This window comes from Rhinoderma darwinii, chromosome 3 (genome assembly GCF_050947455.1).
Source record: "Rhinoderma darwinii isolate aRhiDar2 chromosome 3, aRhiDar2.hap1, whole genome shotgun sequence".
In the NCBI taxonomy this organism is placed as follows: Eukaryota; Metazoa; Chordata; class Amphibia; order Anura; family Rhinodermatidae; genus Rhinoderma; species Rhinoderma darwinii.
This window is the reverse complement of record NC_134689.1, coordinates 301433230-301441466: the sequence shown is the minus strand read 5'-3', so window position 1 is coordinate 301441466 and position 8237 is coordinate 301433230.

Here is an 8237-nt window from a genome sequence, read left to right as displayed (position 1 = left end):
AGGTGAAATTTACAAAGTTCATTATTTTTTTCCAGAAATTCATTTTGAATCAATTTTTTTTTGTACCACAGAAGGTTTTACCAGAGAAATGCAACTCAATATTTTTTTTCAAAATTGTTTTTATTAACATCTTCCAATAAGGGGTACAAAAAGTAGAAAGGGGAGGATGGGGGCTGAGAAATATACAAGACATTGAAAAAGATCAAATAATGGGATAAAACAATAAATAAAAAAGGGAGAAAAAAAAAAATATATATATATATATTAAATAAAATTAAAGAGAAGTAAACAAAAATAGGGGGGGCGGGGGGGGGGAACAAAAACATAACAGTCATAACCGTTACTATTAAGCTCATTATATCCATAATTCCAATAAGTCAGGTGAGGGGATCTACATATCAAGCAAATGCAGGGTCTCCCCTTCTCGTCGGGTTTTCAACCCCAGCGTGATGATAGCATGGGCATGGAACCAGCCAAATACCCTGTGCCAGTCTCACCGATATGTTATCCAAAAGCTTTCTCCGAGAAGCGAGATCGCCAATAAGCAGATCAGAGGCGTGACCCCCGCAGGCATCATAAGAATCCGAATCCCCGACAACTCATCATCTCGCAGTGAACACACGTTACATTATAGGTGCGTCCCCCATAAGTAGCTGCTCGTTAAACCATATAGTGGAGTCAAAGCAGTGTTTTATTTTAATTTGCACGTTCCGCGCGAGGAGTGAGATAAAGGATTCCCAAGTATTGAAAAATTGCTTGACCTTTTGCCCTTTGTGGAGAGAGGCCTCCATCCAATCCATCTTCATCAGATAGGAAAGCTTGTCAAGAAACATTTTGAGCGGCGGGGCCTGATCATGAAGCCAGGTTTGTAGGATAGCCTTTACCCCCGCTGCCGCCACGTAGTGCAATAGTCTGTGCGCCCCGGGGGAACAGTGGTGTGTATCAGGGTCCAGGTACCCAAAGATTGCCCATAACACTGTGTTAGGAACAAAGTTTGTGAGGTGTTCAGAGGTGAATACTTGTATTCTGGACCAGAAAGTTTGGATATTTGGGCAGGACCATAGACAATGATAGAGGTTAGCCTCCGGTGTGTGGCATTTGAAGCACTGCGATGTGGGATAGACGCCTATTTTGTGCCCTATATGCGGTGTTAGGTATGACCTAGGGGAGACTTTCAATCTCATCTCCAGGAAACGAGCCGAAGGGAGAAATTTATGTGCCTGTGTCAAGGCCGCTAAAATGGTTGTGTAGGTGAGCGTGTGGTCATCTGTTTGCCATTTGGTTAGGGGGGTTTGAGTTTGAGAATAATCTAAGGGAACGTGGATAAATTGATAATTACAAGTGATTTGACCCCTGAGGTAGTTTTGTTTTGAAAAATGATGTCGCAGGCATGGGTTCCATTCTTGGTCAGGTATCGGTGGTAGTATCTTTGTTAAGTAGCTTTTGACTTGCATATAGCTAAAGAGATCAATCGGGTGATCCGGAAACTTAGAACATAGCTCTGTAAAGGAGAACATCCTACGCTCTTCTATGTTCACAAATTGCCCCACAGAATTGAGCCCCAGCCTGTACCATCTGTGGAAGACGGCAGCAGGGTTACCACTCTGAAAGTCAGGGTTACATACCAAGGGCATATGAAGAGATAGCAGAGGAGAAAGATGAAAGAGAGATCTCATCTTCTGCCATGCCTTCCATGTAGTAAATAGTAAGGGGTTGGCCCTTGTTTCCCTCGTCAGGTTCCCATAAGGAAGATGCAAGAGTCCTGATAAAGCGTTCCCCATGAACAATGCCGAGTCTAGAGGTGAGGAGGTGTATACGGAGGTGTTGTGGATCCAATCAGAGATATACCGATATAAAGCTGCCAGATTGTAGTGTTTAATATTGGGGAAGTTGATCCCCCATTTACCCCTGGGCTGCTGCAGGATGATGTAGGCTATTCTGGATCTTTTCCCGCCCCAGATAAAGGTTCTATAGAGATAGTTGATTCTGCGCTCGTCTTTGGGTGTGAGGTAAATTGGGAGAGTGTGGAAGAGGTACAGGAGGCGTGGGAATTCTGTCATTTTGAGTAGGTTAGCCCTGCCCAGATAAGAGTGTAAAGTGTTTCCAGGAGAGGAGCGTCTTCTCCAGTTCCGTTATATAGTGGGATATGTTGGTGCTATAGAGTGCGGACGGGCGTTTCGTGATTCGAACTCCTAGATATGTGAGGGCCTGAGAGTTCCATTTAAATGGGAATTTCCGTGACCACAGGGGTGTGGAGGGGCCTTTCAGCAACATCGCTTCTGTCTTATCCAGGTTCAGAGTGTAACCGGACAGTCGCCCCACCCCCTCCAATTCACTCAAAAGAGGGTCTAGAACCTGTTTGGGGTTTGATACGGCCAACAAAATATCGTCAGCAAAAGCGGCCACTTTTAGTTCTATATTACGTAGTTTAATGCCCTGAAAAGTAGATGTCTGGGAGAGATGGCGCAAGACGGGGTCCAAGGCGAGATTAAAAAGGAGGGGGGATAGGGGACAACCCTGCTTGGTGCCCCTAAAAATGTCTATCGGAGCTGTGTTATGCCCAATGACAGTCACACTAGTTGCACACCCGACACGAAGAGATTGCAGGAATTGAGTAACAGTCGATCCAAGGTTCGTTCGCTCCATCACCTCATCGAGAAAAGGCCACGCGACAGTGTCGAAGGCCTTCTCAGCGTCAAGGCTCATCAGCATGTTAACTGGTTGATCCTGCTCCATGACTGTGGCAGCAACAGCTGATCTTATATTCTTGATACTAGTCCTGCCTTGTGTGAAACCCATTTGAGCTTCGCATAAAAGGTCGGGGAGAACAACCTGGAGTCTGTCAGCCAATATCCTTGCCAGTAATTTATAATCTTGATTGAGTAGGGAAATTGGCCGATAGGATTGGGCCAGAGACGGGTCTTTATTTGGTTTTGGTAAGAGAACTGTGCGAGACTCTGTGAATCGGTCAATGGGCATTTGGCGTATAAAGGCGTCGTTAAATAAATTAGTGAGAGTGGGAATTATTTGGGGGGCCAGTATTTTATAATATTCCGCCGGGAATCCGTGCGGACCCGGTGTTTTGCCATTGGAGGTCAGAGAGATGGCCCGTCGCACTTCCTCCTCCTGTATGTCCGAATTCAGCAAAGATTGCTGATCTTCAGATATGGAGGGCAGATTTATGGTGTCCAGAAAGGTATTGATATCTGGGAGGGATGCCGGGGCCGCTCTATAAAGGTCTTCATAATAGTCAGAGAAAATCTGCGCTATATCAGAAGCATCGGTGACAAGGGAGCCGGTGGTAGGGTGCCGCAGGGACAATATGGGTTTGAATGGACGTTTTTGCTTAGTGAGTGTGGCGAGTAATTTTCCAGTTCTATTTCCCCATCTATAAAATTTATTGTCTGTGTTTTTTTACCTGCCAATGGGATTCCTCGTGGACAAAAGTGTCTAGTAGATGCCTGGCCGTCTGATAAACTGTTTGGTTATACGCAGAGGAATCTGCTGCATATGTGCGCTGAGCGGTCAGTAAAGCCTTGTGTAAGGCGTCAAAGCGCTCCCTTCTCGTTTTCCGCCTACGGGACAGATAGCTGATGACATGACCTCTCATTACAGCCTTAGAAGTCGCCCACAACAAGGGGGAATCATCAGTATGAGAGATGTTGTCGTCCAAGAATTGACTCCAATATGTTTGGAGATACTGTTTAAAGTCATCAGAATCTGCCATGTACGCAGGAAACCTCCATATTCTAGTTCTCACATTGGATGGGGATAAGGATAATGACATTGTAATTGGAGCATGGTCTGATATGGTGATTGGATGTATACGTGAGGAGTAATGTGCCTCAAACAGGGGGGAGGATATCAGAAAGTAGTCAATACGGGAGAATGTTTTATGGGCTACAGAATGACACGTGTATTCTCTCGCCCCAGAATCCATCACCCTCCAGGGGTCGCACACATTGAGGGAGTCAATGAGAAGAGTGAGGGAGGCGGTCGCTACCTGGGACTGGGGTGTAGAAGGGGACCTGTCTAGTGTGGGGCATTGTACAAGATTGAAGTCACCTCCAATTATTAAGCGACAGTCGGGGAAGCTCGTTATGATTTGGAGAACCTCTGGGAAAAAGCTTTGTTGGTCGTGATTAGGGGCGTAAATGTTCACCAGTAAATATGCTATCCCGTCTATTAAGACCTGTAGTATTAGGTACCTGCCTTGAGGGTCTGCTATGGAGTTCTCTACAGTGTATTGAATGTCCCTTCTGAAAAGTGTCGCGACCCCCCGCGAAGAGGAAGAATGTGAGGCAGAAAGGCAATCCGCTAGCCACGGGGCTTTCAAGTTGCTTTGCGTGCCTGATCTCCAGTGAGTCTCCTGAAGAAAGATAATGTCAGGGGAGAGTCTTTTGAGATGATTCAGCACTTTTTTCCTCTTCAGGGGCGTGTTCAGTCCTGCTACATTCCAGGAAAGGAATTTAATATGAGGATGGTTACTAAAAGTGTCAGGGTGTAGTGTGTTTGGGGTACTCATCCTGTGTCGAGGTGGTAGATTCGGATCAAAGGTAGTGAAAGCCAGATGCTGCACCCCACGGTGCCAGCGAGCCGCGAGTACAGCCCCTTCCCACTGATGCCATTACAAGCGGGAGTCACGCCTCCCATCACCTGAAAAAGGATAAAATACATGAGCGAGCATAAGTAACACAAAAAAAACATAGAAACAACAAAAGGTATAGCGGCATTAACCAGTAACTGGTGTTCTGCTGTGAACACAACTGCCGCAGTTTGCGCTTTAATTCGCCAAGGTAAGCGAAGTAAGCACATGTCCATTAGTAGGAGGGCTAACTTTTCCTCTCAGAAAGTCTTCATTATCCTTCATCCCGCACTTCCAGATGGAGGCCTCTGCGGGCCAGGACCGGATCCTCAAACATCAGCGTACGGTCCCCCATTTGCACTTTCAGCTTGGCCGGGAAGAGGAGTTGAAATCGAGTGTTCTGTTCGTGCAGCAGGCGGCAGATTGGAGCGAAGGCTTTTCTCTTCTGGGTGACCATCGCCGAGTAATCTTGGAAAATCAGGATTTTGGAGTTATTCACGTGGAGGTTCCCCTGCTGCCTGTACGCTCTCAAGACTCTTTCTTTTATCGCCCAGTGTAGGTACTTGGCGATTACCGGACGTGGCCTATTGTCTCCCGCATTCCCCCTGGTTCTGGGCGGTCCCAGCCTGTGCACTCTCTCAATCATGAGGGGGTCGCGTCCCAGGTCAATGTTGAGGGCTGTGGGTAGATCTTTGGTGATGTAGTCCAGCAGCTGGTCGTTTGTCACGCTTTCAGGGATGCCCACGAAGCGCAAATTGCTGCGCCGATCCCTATTTTCTAGATCATCCAATTTATCTCTCAGGGCTTGGGATGTGGCTTGACTTTGCCTCAAGGCGACCTCCATTGTGGCGATAGAATCTTCCGCTGTATTAAACCGTGTTTCCATATCTGCTATTTTTTGTGAATTTGAAGTGATTTGCGCCAATGCAGAATTTATGGACGTGTGTAAGACATCCAGCCGCTTGTCGAAGAGAGGAAGCAGAAGTTTGGAGACCTCCTGTGCCACTAAGGTCGCCTGAAGTGAGTCAGTTTCCGAGTCATGCGAAGGACTGTTCTGTGGGGTTAGTCTGGGTGGCGTGACGTCGTCATCAGGAAGACGTTCTGGGCTGAACTGATGTTGAGAGCTGGAACCTCTGTTAGAAGATCTGGGAGTCTGTTTATCCCCCTTCATATGGGTTTTGGATTTCTGCATTTTGGAGGACGGGGGTATCCCGGGCGTCCGGGTGGCACAAGAGCGGGCAGGTTGATCTCTCAAAGATTTCGTCAAATATTTGACCATGTCACGCTCCCCTATCAGGGGGGTAGCACGAGAGATTTTACAGACAATGAACAGGCAGCAGAGGCAAATAGAAGGAAAGTAGCCCACAGCACGTTACATCATTACAGATCCATCAGCATGTGCAGGGGTTTGGAGGGATCTTTATAACGAAACATAGTGGGTTCAGCAAACAATGTCCCGTGCAAACGATGAAGTGAACCAAGGCGGGTCAAAGGGGGAGTTTCTGACGCGCAATAAATCCTCGATTCTTCCTACAATGTTGACGTAGTGCACACAGTTAGGAGAGTCGCGCTGAGTAGTCCCTGGCTGGGGGTTACACCGGGGTTCTCCCCCCGTGCGATGTGTATACCAGTCCCTGGGCAGTAAGAATGGACGTCAGGCCCAGCAGTGCCACCCGCGAGATCGTGCCCGGGTGTTTTCACGTGGGTATTGCCCCACACAAGATATTGGTCTGGGTCACAACTTTGCTATTTGGGGGTCCTCACCTGGGGTCTGCCCCACTTCTCCCTTTCCCAGCACTTTTCCTATCAGGCTGCAGTTGCCTTTATCCGCCACAAGATGGCAGCAGAGTAGTGGCTTTTCAAGATGGCGGCCAGGGCTTGGCTTCTCTCAGGTTTGCCTCGCGCAAGATGGTGGCCGGGATCTTCCCCTGCCAGATTAGCAATGCCCTTCGGGGTACAATGATGGCCAATCGGGGGGTCACGCAGCAGTCCACAGGGAAGATCTCCCTCCCCCTTATGTCCTCTTCCTCCCTTCTCCTTACCGGCCTGTTTGGTGTAGGTGCTGCTCAGCCACAGTCCGGCCTCGCCTCCTCCAAGATGGCCACCAGAAGGATCTTCTTCTGCAGGAGACCCAGGTAGGATGATTTGTGCCAGCTGTAATATCACTTTTGATGGCGGGTCACCCTGATCCACTGTCTCCCCTAGCAGGGGGGATCCCCAATCCAGGGCTCTTCTCCCGCTGGGCGTTTGTCTTCAGCCGCGTGACTGGGCCAGGGACACCCGCACTTCTTTCGGCGTTCCACCGCCCACGACTCCGGGGCGATTCAAATCGGAGCTTCTCTGGGGTCTCTCCGAGCCCGTGTCAGGGGAATTGCCTGCAACGTCCCCCGAGGCAGGATGGCCAGGATACAGCCCGGATGGTCTCAGGGTACAGAGGAGCTCTCTCTAAAAGCCGCAACTCAATATTTATTGCTCAGGTTCTGCAGTTTTAGGAAATATCCCACATGTGGCTCTAGTGTGCTACTGGACTGAAGCACCAGCCTCTGAAGCAAAAGTAGCACCTAGTGGATTTTGGGCCTCCTTTTTATTAGAATATATTTTAGGCACCATGGTCAGCTTTGTAGAGGTCTTGTGGAACTAAAAACAGTGGAATAGTACTGTTTGGGGTTTTGCAGGTATTTCAGTTTATAATGTGGTGGCATACGTAATGTGTGCAGAGAATATCAGGACATTATAAGGGGGGTATATAATAATTGGGTAAATAATACAATTATCCATAGATATGTGTTACGCTGTGAAGCGATCCGTTATGCACAGGCCGGTGTCGCGCTGATAAACGGTTTTCTTTCTTATCCCCTTTTGTAACGCTCTGCACCTTTTGAGGACTTCTCCTTCATTGTTTGGGAAATATTGCTGGGAAAGTTTTGCGCTGGTATAATACGGGCGACCCTCGCTTCCAGGGATGTGCTATGTCCCTTCCTAGTTCCTAAATACTAGGGCCCTGAAACTGAATGAATGTGCTCCTACGGCCTGCGCATTGAGATGTTTTTTTATCACCGCATTACTAGTGCCATAACTTGGTACCATTTTAGAACACATACGACTTTTTGATCACTATTTAATTTTTTGGTTAAGGAAATTACCAAAAACAAGCAATTCTGGAATAGTTTTTTTTATTATTTTTTTTTCGGCATCCACAGTGCGCCCTAAATTACATGTTAGCTTTATTCTGCGGGTCGATACGATTACGGCGATACCGAATCTATATAGTTTTTTTAATGTATTGCAGCTTTTGCACAATAAAATCACTTTTTTTATAAAATCGTTTTCTGTGTTGCCATATTCTAAGACCCATAACTTTTTTATTCTTGCGTGCACAAAGCTGTGTCGGATTATTTTTTGCGGGACGAATTGTCGTTTTTATTAGTACTATTTTGGAGTAAATGTGACTTTTTGATCGCTTTTTATAGCATTTTTTTGGAAGGAGATGTGACCTAAAAACAAAGAATCTGGCATTGTTTTTCATGGTTTTTTTTACGGCGTTCACCGTGCGGGATAAATTACATAATAGTTTTGTAGTGTGGGTCGTTACGGACGCGGCGATACCAATTATGTATAGTCTTTTTAATTTTTACGGTTTTTCCCATAATAA